The sequence below is a fragment of the Pinus tabuliformis genome, chromosome Q, assembly GCF_031772625.1.
Source record: "Pinus tabuliformis cultivar Carrire ecotype Pingquan chromosome Q, CPIR1, whole genome shotgun sequence".
Lineage (NCBI taxonomy): Eukaryota > Viridiplantae > Streptophyta > Pinopsida > Pinales > Pinaceae > Pinus > Pinus tabuliformis.
The window spans coordinates 388,461,584-388,472,913 of NC_142296.1; the positions used below are offsets into that span (position 1 = coordinate 388,461,584).

The 11,330-nt window shown below is 40.4% G+C and overlaps 1 pseudogene; it reads left to right on the forward strand.

The window, feature by feature from the left end:
• The first annotated feature begins 878 nt into the window (after positions 1 to 878).
• On the forward strand, positions 879 to 10,929 carry LOC149219807 (ornithine decarboxylase pseudogene; annotated as a pseudogene).
• The last annotated feature ends 401 nt before the right edge of the window (positions 10,930 to 11,330 follow it).

Here is an 11,330-nt window from a genome sequence, read left to right on the forward strand (position 1 = left end):
TTGGAATAATAAAAACTAAAAAATATAATATTTATGATTAAATAAAAATAAGATTATATAAAGATTTGGATTAAAAATATAGTTTAATTAAATTAAAAAATAATAAAGATATAAATTTTACTATAGAAATAAAACAACTAATAAAATATTATATATGATTAACTAATATTGTTTATATTAACATATTTACATTTTAATATATATGTGTGTGTTTTATTTTATATTAATATACACAATTTTTATAATTAGATTGATTAAAATATGTTTTCAATATAATAATAAGTCATCTTAAATTGAAAATATGAGGGAAAATTATAATTCATGAAAATAGAAATAATAGAAAAAAGCTAAAAAATCAAAATAAAAAAATTAATAAAACTAAAAACAAAAATTTAATAACTAATAGAAATGGAAGTTACTCACCAAACAACTTACCAATAAATACATTTAAATAATAATAAAAAATAACAAAAACTAAATTTTCAATGTTAAACTATGAATAAAAAACAATATTTTTTATAAAAACAAATTAATTAGCGATAATTTTTTTTGAATACACCATAAAAAAAATCACAAAATATGATTTCTCAATATTAAATTATGAATATGAATTTTTTTTAATAAAAACAAACTAATTAATACTCAAACAAAAATTGAATGCACCATGAAAAAACAATAATAATTCAGTAATTTAAATTATTTATATTTAATATTCCCTATTAACCATATATGGTATATACTCATTGAAAAATTGATAGAACATCGCAATTGCGGGCTATAAATAGAGATGAATACCATGCCTTCAAAAATAGGTTTAACCGCTAAAATTCTGTATCTCTTTGCATTTTATTTTTCCGATTCTGTTTGTGTCTGTGGACATGGCCACCGAGCAGCTCATGGTGACATCGTCGTGTTTAAATAGACATACTGAGTCGAGCGTAAGTGAGTGGAAGAGCTCGTCGTCGGCAGTCAAGAGGGTGCTAGCGAGTCCTGAAATGAAGAGCCGAAAGGTGACGGCCCTGCGGTCAAGGTCGCAGGAAGCCGTGAACGAGATGGCGCAGTCGATTATCGACAATGATGATGTGAAAGACCCGTTTTACGTGCTCGACCTCGGAGTGGTGGTTGATTTGTGGCACAAATGGCAGGGGGCCCTCCCCACCGTCTGCCTCTTTTATGCCGTCAAGTGTAATCCGGAACCAGCGCTTTTGTCGGCCCTGGCCACGCTCGGCTCCGGATTCGACTGCGCCAGCCGGGTGGAGACTGGAGATCGAAGCCATCCTAAGCTTGGCGTCTCGCCTGATCGAATCGTCTACGCAAATCCGTGCAAGGCAGAGACACACCTCAAATACGCGGCGAACGCGGCGAATGTCGGTGTGAATCTAACAACTTTCGATTCCATTCAAGAAGTTACAAAATCAAGAAGTTCCACCCGCGGTGTGCGTTGTCGCTGAGGGTGAAAGTACCCAATGAAGAGACTGGTGGCGCCGGGATCCGGTTGTGTCATGGTTGTGTCATGCTTTTACACTCTTGGTACTCTTCTAACCGTACTATAGGAGGTACGAGGGACCACTTTCTTTTCATCAATATTTGTGATAATGGACTACGCCTACTTTCTATAATTAGTTGGTTTATTTTTTGCTTTTACCAAGTACTTTAATTAATTATAATGCATAATTAATTATAACGCAGTAGTTAAACATTCATTAGCTTTAACATAAATGCGCAACAATATAACTAGGAGGGGCAACTCTTTGTAATGAGTCTGCCCGTAATAATAATATATATGTAAGTTACAATCCTGAGGAAACCCTAGATTTACACTTAGAATATTTTTACATTCATCGGCACAACACGCTCAGTCAGCTCGTCAACACGCCAACACAGTCATCCGAACGACTCTCGCCCAACTCCTTGTTTGCCTCTACATGTTCACCCAAACACGTTCCGTTCAACTCGTCCATCGACGGGCGCTCTCCACCGAACGCCTAACTCGCCAAGTCTCCACTAGCAAAACGTTCACCGTGCATGCCCGTTCAAGACTTCACCCGGACTGCCATTCACCAACTCATGTCATTCACCTGGACACCCTGCCGCGCCCTCGAACGACTTCCTGAACGACCGTTCGCGAGGACGCCTTGCCGCGCCCTCTAACGCCCTCGAACGACCCTACTGGAACGCCCTCGAATGATCCTGCACGAATGCCCTCAAATGACTTTTCTGAATGACACCCTCGAACGACTTCCTGCACGACGCCATTGAACGGCTTTTTTGCACGATGCCTTCGAATGACTTCGTTCGGCTCGGTGCTTTGGCCTTCCACTCGTCCACCTGCACCTTCGCCTATTTTAGACCCAAACTCTTCACACCTTCTCCTTTACACTTAGATGTTCTTGTGCGTTGTTTGCTTGGTTGAATGCCTCAGCTCCACACCAAGCCATCCTACATATATGGCTTGTCCAACGTTTGATCCGTCGCATCCTTTACGTTGGCCGGCCATTGTTTCATCCATTTTAACCTTCATTTTATTTTCTGAACGAGTCGGTCCACCCATTGGCCGACCCAACCTTCATGTGCGTCTATCGTTTGGCTCGCCCACTCGTCGGCCCGCTGGGACTACCCACGATATATATATCCAAACGCTCCAAACAACTTGGTTGCATTTCAATACTTCTCCCACCATGCCGCAGCTTGCCAACTTGTCGCCCCCGCATGCCTTCCTCCTGTAGCTCATGGAACTTACATCCTCCTCCACTTGAATTTATTGTCGTCCTCGACAATCTTCCATCCCAGCAACTATCTATTGCCAAGATATCATCCACACAACTGTGTATATGGGTAGTCCAGATGTCCACTACTCAACCATCTCTCATGCCATAGATATGCCACTACTCTGCAAGGAATCATGTGCTGGTACCCCTCATGTCGGTGATTAGTTGGGTAGCTAATCCAACCATGCATCGCCTCCACAAGAACTCATGCCCCATACATCGTCATGACTATCCACTGCATGTTGTGTGTCAACTTGTGTCATCTGACCCCTAGATGCCTACTCAAAGTGTTTGGAGATTCACTGCCATGAGTAACTAACAATGAGCCTCATGCTCCCTGATAGTCTAAGATGATGAGGAGGGAGTAGACCCTAAAGGCTCTCCCTCACATATCAACTCAATCCACCTATCCAGATCCTCCACTTCCATTCTCTACAAGTATGCCTCCCGATCTTCTACCTGAACATTTAGCCTCACATACTCTTCGTCATTGTTATCTTTTCGTCCACTGCCTCTAGCCTCTCAGATAGATCCAAGATGCTCTCTGACAATGCCTTGATAACCTGTGACTGCTCTATAAGTTTTGTCTCTGTAATAGACAAACGCTTATAGATTTTTTCATCTTTCTTTCTCTCCTCCATACTCATCACTGTCAGCTTATGCTCGGCCTTAGTTACTCCCACGATCGGTACACCAACGGGTACATCCTCTCATCCATTGTAAATGTACATTTTCCTCAGATGGGGAACAATCATCACATCGAATTTCTTCATGAATTCTATACCTAGTATAGCTTCATAGTCATCTATCTGCACTATAGTGAAATCGACTTTCCCTGTCCATTCACCAAGTGTCACATCCACTTTTTCAGCTACACCAATCACAGAATTTGGAGGAGAATTCACTGTGTTCATTTGTTCCTGCACCGGTACAAACTTCAACCTAATCCTTCTCGCAATATCCTCACTCATAAAGTTGTGAGTTGCTCCACTATCCACCATAGTAAGCACATCCACACTCCCAACTTTCATTTCAACAGATTCCAATCTGTTCCTCTTAGCATCTCTCCTAGAGACTGCTTCCATGGCCATTGCAGCTCCCAATATCTACATAACCCCTACAGAAGTTTCTTCTTTCTTCACATTGGACTGTGCCATGGAAGCCACCTTTGGTCTAGAAGGACAATTCTTCACCATATGTGGTTCCTCACATATCCAACACTTCAATGGTTTCTTCGTCTTCGACTTGTCATTCGATCTCAAAATCTCCTCTTTCGTATTCTTCTCTTTCAGTTTGTCATACTTCTTCTTCTTTTCATCAGAACCTTCATCAAAGTGTTATACCAAACGATCCACAACAGCAAAAGCTTCCTCAAGTTTCTTAATCTTTTGTCTCTTTACTTCATTTCACGCCCAAGGTTTTAGACCTATGATAAAGTTGAACACCTTGTCCCTTTCCGCCATGTCTGGAAGTTCCAAAACTGCACTTGCAAACTCTCATTGATATGCCTGCAGACTTCCCGTTTGCTTCATATACTTTATCTTCATCTTTGCATCCCATATTTCATCTTATGGACAGAAGTGGGCCTGCAAAGCCTTCTTCATTTCATCGCATGAAGTTATGTCCCCAGCATTGCCATTGGCAATTTGGTCCATCCTCCTTTGCCACCACATCTTAGCATCCTTCGTCAAGAATTGAGAAGCTACCTTCACTTTGGTTTCCTCATCGGATAATCCCAAGCGCTCCAAGTACTGGTCCATATCCCATAGAAAGTTTCCAAGAGTCTTCGCACTCCTTGTACCATCATAAGAATTTGGCTCTTTGACTTTGACATGAGTCACTCCTCCACTTGAGTTGTGCCTCATGGCCTTCTTCAAAACTGCGATCTCATCTCGAGCTTTGTCAAGAGCTCCCTGCAATTCCAAGATTTTAGCCAAACCTTGATCTCTTGCTTCACTAATCTTCTTGACTTCCTCTTTTGTTTGTGTATACTTCCATTCCGTATACTCGTATCAATCCTTGAGTTCTTCGAGTTCCTCTTTCAACTTCGCATAGCCTTCATGAACCTGCATGTTCTTGGCCTTCATCGAAGTCCAATTAGAATCCCATTCCTCCATTTGTTCCAATAGCCTGTTTAGGAAAGCTTGTCCCGCATTGTGGCTAAATTCACCTGTCACAACCTAAGGTTCTCTGCCGTATCTGCTATCTTTTTTCTTTGTGATCTAGTATAGACCATTCACCTGCAAAGCTTGAACTCCCTTCCAAGTCTTCAGTGTTCCTCCAAACCAGCTTCAATACCACTTGTCATGTTAGTGCAGTGGGATCAGCTCCTTATTCTGATTAGATTTATTATCACCTGTCACGAAGTCTACTGGGATCAGCTTCTTTGAAAATCTTGCACCTTGTTCACCATTAACTTCTTGTCGTCAATCAGCTCTAATACCACCTGTCACGCTCGTACACTAGCGGTATTTTTCCAACCGCAGTATAGGAGGTGCGGAACCACCGACCACTTTATTTTCACCAATACTTGTGATCGTGGACTACGCCTAATTTCTATAATTAGTTTATTTTTCTCTTTTACCAAGTACTTTCATTCATTATAACACAACAGTTAAATAATCATCAGCATTAACATAAATGAAGAACAATATAACTGGGAGGGGCAACTCCTTGCAATGAGTTTGCCTATAATAATAATATATATGTAAGTTACAATCCTGAGGAAACCCTAGATTTACACTTAGAATAGTTTTACATTCACCCACACAACACATTTAGCTAGATCGTCGGCACACCCACACGGTCGTTCGAACGACTCTTGCTCAACTCCTTGTTTGCTTGCGCACGTTCACCTGAACGCATTCCGTTCAACTCGTGCACAAGCAGGTGCTCTCCACCGAATGCTCAACATGCCAAGTCTCAACCGACGAGTCGTTCAACGTGCATGCTCGTTCAAGACTTCACCCAGACCGCCATTCACCAACTCGTGTCGTTCACCCGGATGCCCTATCGCACCCTCGATTTACCTCCCGAAAGACCATTCCCCCAAACACCCTGCCACGCCCTCGAACAACCTCGAACGATACTGCACGAACGCCATTGAATGACTTTTTTGAATGATTCCCTCGAACGACTTCTTGCACGATGCCTTCGAACGACTTTTCTACACGATGCCTTCGATTGACTTTGTTTCGGCTCGATGCTTTGGCCCTGCACTCGTCCGCCTGCACCTTCGCCCATTTCAAACCAAAACTCTTCGCACCTTTTCCTTTACACTTAGATGTTCTTGTGCACTGTTTTCTTGGTTGAATGCCTCAACTCTCGCTTGGTTGAATGCCTCAGCTCCACGCCAAGCCATCCTACATATATTGCTCGTCCAATGTTTGGACCCTCGCGTCCTTTACATTGGTCGACCATCGTTTCATCTATTTTAACCTTCATTTTATTTTCTGAATGGGTCGGCCCACCCATCAGCTGACCCAACCTTCGTGTGTGTCTATTGTTTGGATCGCCCACTCGTCGGCCCACTGGGATAGCCCACGGTATATATATCCAAATGCTCCACACAACTTGGTCGCATTTCCACACTTCTCCCACCGTGCCACAGCTCGCCAACTCGTCAACCCCACATGCATTTTCTCATGCAGCTCGTGGTCCTTACACGTTGGGTCGCAAATATGGAGCCCTGCCCGACGAAGTCGAACCATTGTTGAAGGCGGCACAGGGCTCTAGCCTTGCAGTGTGGGGTGTCTTGTTTCACATTGGAAGTAGTGTCTAGCGCTTCGGCATCTACGCAAACGTGATTGTAGCCGTTTTGGGCGTTTTCGGTTTGGGTTCTTGACTCGGGATGCCGAAACTTAGTATCGTTAATGTCGGCGGCAGTTTCATCGTAGGACAGCTATTTGCAGATGCCGCAGGTACAGTTCGAGCAGCCTTGAAAACATACTTCCCCAATGAAACTGCTATCACTTAAGAATTCTAATGCAAAAATTTCTCACATTAGTTTGATGCTAAAGGTCAGTGCTAGGCTAACTTTGATTTTTGTTTTCCTTAGAGTCTGAGTCTTAGGAGTCTTGAGTGAACTATGCATTCTCATTCATCACTAGTCATTCTCATTCATCACCGGTCTCATAACCATGCATCAGTTTTGTTCAAAAGGTCAACTATGTGCCACAAAACTCTTAAGGTGATTTCGTAGCGCATGTAATTATTTTGAAGTGTTTTCACAGCGCATAAATCCTTTTTACCAATTTCACAGTGCAACATGTTTTAGGTGATTTCGTAGCGCATAATTCAAAATTTACACTGACTGCGCTATGAAATCGGAGATTCGTGCAATCCGCAGCGAATCTTTCCTAACTGTAAAATCTTTCAAGTTCAGTTATGGTTGCATCATTCACTGTCAACTTATACACTCCACATATCATGTCCAACCGCTTATCTCCATCATTACAGCCGCTAGGTACATTGGTACACAGGGATTGCAAGTTCCAAGAAAAGCTAGGTATTCACAGTCTTAATGATGATTGTATTCGTTGCATGAGGAACAAGACTGCAAGTTTTCAATTTGAATCCATTGTTATCAAGCGAGGCAGCCATTCAAGCGAGGCAGAAATTGAAGTTTGAGCAGCGCTAGCATTTCAAACCTCCATTACACTGAACCTTCATGGAGGGATCGGTAGAAAGAAAAGACCACAGATCAGGCAGGTGTTTAAGAAATGAACCTGAAGGTGTAGACATTATCTTGAAACACAAAGAAGTTGAGCATGCATTCAAGCAGGTTGGATGTTGGAATTTTTGTGAGAAACTACAGGGAGGTCATGCACAAACCACCAAGGAATTTGCTTTGAATTTCACAGGGCTGAATTCAAAGGTCGGGATGCTCAAATTGCAAGTCTCACCAGAGGTAATATCCATAGTTACAGATATTCCAAGGGGACAAGAAACTTGGTTTAAGAATTTCAAATTTGATATGACTGCTTGCAAGGAGTTTCTGAAGCCAAAATACGTTGATTCAGATTTAAACAAGTCTGTGCCTAGAAATTATGTCAAAGACTCATATGCCAATCTACTTACCTGTATACAAGGTACCTTACCTGTGAAGGAAGATATAACAAGGTGTATTCATATCATTTCAAGCTTCTGCTACATTTCACAAGAAAGATATCCATTGATCTACCTTTTTACTTATTCCGTAGCTTAAGTAAAATGTGTGATAAGGTGCAGCTAAGAAAAGAAGCCTATGAGACTTCATTGTTTCACCACGGTTTAATTAAGTTGATGGTTCTGCATGAACTCCAGAGAATAGGTAGGGACTGGCCCACATTCATATTCATGTCTGGTTTCAAGAATGAGACCGATCTCAGTCCTCAAGCTGCAAAATATTTTCCAACAACAACTGGTCATCAGGCAGAAACAAGATCGAGGAGGTTTTCAAAGTTGAAGGCTAGGAAACCAGTAAGAGAATCCACCAAGCCACTAACTATCCAGGATACACCCCAGCAGTCCTTTAAAGAGAAAGCTCAGGTCAAAGAAGGTTCACATGAATCAAGCACAGTGAAGGAGTTCAAAGAAGAAGGACTAGGAGCCAGGTAGCTAAAGAAAAAGGCAAGTCAGTGATTATTGAAGAAAGCCCTGTTTCAAAGGGAGACTTAAATGACTTATTGCAAGCCATTGACATTGAAGAATCTCCACTAGTTCAAGCAGATTTGATAGAGTCAGGAAAAGACAAGGCTAAGAGAGTCAAAGCCTCGAAAAAACTAAAGTTTGATGATCAGGTTGATCAATTTGTCTTTAAGCCCAGGAGACCCATAACGAGGAAGTTTAAACAAATACAGGAGGTACTGCCAAGAGCAGATGAAACTAGGGAGGTGACACAACCTCATGAAAAAAGGATAAAGGCAAAACAGTTACCATTCAAGAAGAAGATAGTGTGGAAGACTTGAAAAGGAGATTGGAATTGGAAAACTTTGAAATTGCTAGATTGAAGAAGGCCTCCAGGAAATTTGCAATTAAGGAAGCTTATTTTAACCAAATGCAAGCTCGGTGGGAGGACAAAATATTTCAAATACCCGAGTTGGTTGATTTTAATGCTCAATTCCGTAGCTGGACTATCCCTACAATAAAGGAAGCGCAATTTATCAGAAAGGTCAATACAAACCTGAGATCTGGGATCAAAGTCATGAAGAAACAAATTGAAGACTTAAAGATACAGTTAAGCCAGCAGAAAGAATTTCCTTAAGGCAGTCACACATCAAGTAAGGTTTTGTTTCAAATTTTGATGGTTTTCCTTGTTATAATCCTTCTTGAATATTCATACCTTTCATTCAGTTTTGAAAAGCTTTGGAGCAATTGAAAAGGATGTTTAAATATCAAGAGGCTCAAAATAGAAAAATTTTGGTTGAAACTGTGTTTTTTGGAATTACACAGTAGTTTCGTAGTGCGCTACGAAACTGCTGAAGATGATGACTAACGCACAACAGTTTCTTAGCGCGCTACGAAACTGCTAAAGCTACATAATATAAAATCAGTCAACTGATTTTGAAATACAAAGGGAATTTTTTTGAAAAGGAAATATCTTCAAGGGATCATCTAAAGGTATCAACCTTCAACAAGATCAAGACAGGTGGAGGAAACATATATTCGAATCCAACTCTAAACTTTTTGTCATAAAGTGATCACATTTACTACAGTCCAAGATATGTCAGACAGCTTGGAGGAGCTTTTGTCTTCACACATGGAAGAGGTTGACAACACATCAAGGACGTGGCATTCTGATATATTTTGTATAATTAAAGATGAAGGGCATGGTTCATTGGATTCAAACATCTTTGAGGAAAACCAAAGGCCGATAAACAGGGGTAGTTTCCTATTTTTCAGGGGCAATGGAGAAGATGTGACACTGAGGACCAGTATGGAGCTTTGAACATCCACCACAGCCAAACTAAAAAAGACCACTTGTCAAAGAACGAGAATGATTGTAATTAAGGCTATTATTAGCATAATATGGAGTTAGACTCCTATTTGATTTAGATCTCTAGAAAGTCTAGTAGCAGTTTGTTACATTTAATAGGCAGTTAAAATTTGAACAGGTGTCATTAGAAGTAGATTTCGAGTTCCCCTCATGCTTGAGGAGGAATCTCAGTTAGGTAGAAGAGCTCTATATATAGGAGAAAGAGTAATGTAAAGCAGGTTGGAAATTTATAAAAAAAAAAACTCTGATATTTGGCTTATGTAAAGACTCTGTTTTTTTTTGGTAATACAATACTGGCTTATGCTTCTCAAGAATCATAGAGAGTTCAATGTATGAGTTTCTTTTTCTATCTTTTCATGTTATCTACAGTGTTATGAGTATTTGATTACTTAGAAATTGCTTACTGTTCTAATTTCCTTCATATACTAATAAACTCCCTTCTATGTGTTTGGTGTGTTCTACATATATTGAAATCTGAATGCCTTGACTTTTATGCAAAGGCAACCCTACTGTTAATACTGAATCATATATGACTCCATAAGCCCAATGGATACTTGTTAGTTGTGTTTCCACCATTTTCATTTTTCTTTGTTTCACAAGAGTTAGCCATCTTAATCATAATCAAAAACCTTTAACCCTTTGAGAGAGCCCTCTCAGGCTAAGGAGGCTACGCCTTAGCTAAAATATTGGTTTGAAACAGTTACTTGAAGTCTTCCTGGTCTGCAGCCTTCCAGGGCCTGATTTTGAGATAACAGAAACAACGATTTTCATTATCGCTGAACCTGGTCAATATTTGGCCGCGAGTTCCTTCTCGCTAGCTTCCTGTGTAATCGGCAAACGAGCAAGAGGAGAAATGAGGGAATACTAGATTAACGATGGCATCCATGGCTCCATGAGTTGTCTTATACATGACAAATTTATCATCACCGTGCTGCCTCTGGCCTGCAAATCCCACCGCTCCAATACTTCTTGGAGTGGGGTGCCCAGCTATCCATCTACTATGTTTGGACCTACATGCGACACTTCTGATGTCATCCTAACCGATTATTTGTTGCCGGAGCTGGTAGTGGGTGGTTGGCTTGTTTTCCCAACATGGGCGCTTATGCCGCTGCCATCAGCACTAATTTTAATGGCTTCTCCATTTTTGCCATTCCAACCTACTGTGTAGTCTCTCTACCTCCCTAGACATCTTGGATCATTCTATGATGTATCGAGATCATAATAATTTCAAAAAGTGGTTGTTATATCGCCAACGTTGAATATAATCTTGCTAGGCTATTATATCTGTAATCTTGATTCTTATTTAGCTCATTCTACATTCTATAGTGGAGTGGAGTGTACAGTAGAGTGGAGTGGAGATGTGTTTCTTTTTTATAATAAAAATTTAGATTATGTAATTTTTATCAAAATATTTTTCTTATTTTATTATAGATCACAAAATTTAATAAAATATGTTTTAAATAGAAAAGAAAAGTAAATTATAATAAGAAATATATATTTAATTAGTTGTTTATATCATTTAGTATAATTTCATGTAAAGTAATTATTATGTGTAACTCCCTTAATCATCAAAGTTGAAAATTTTC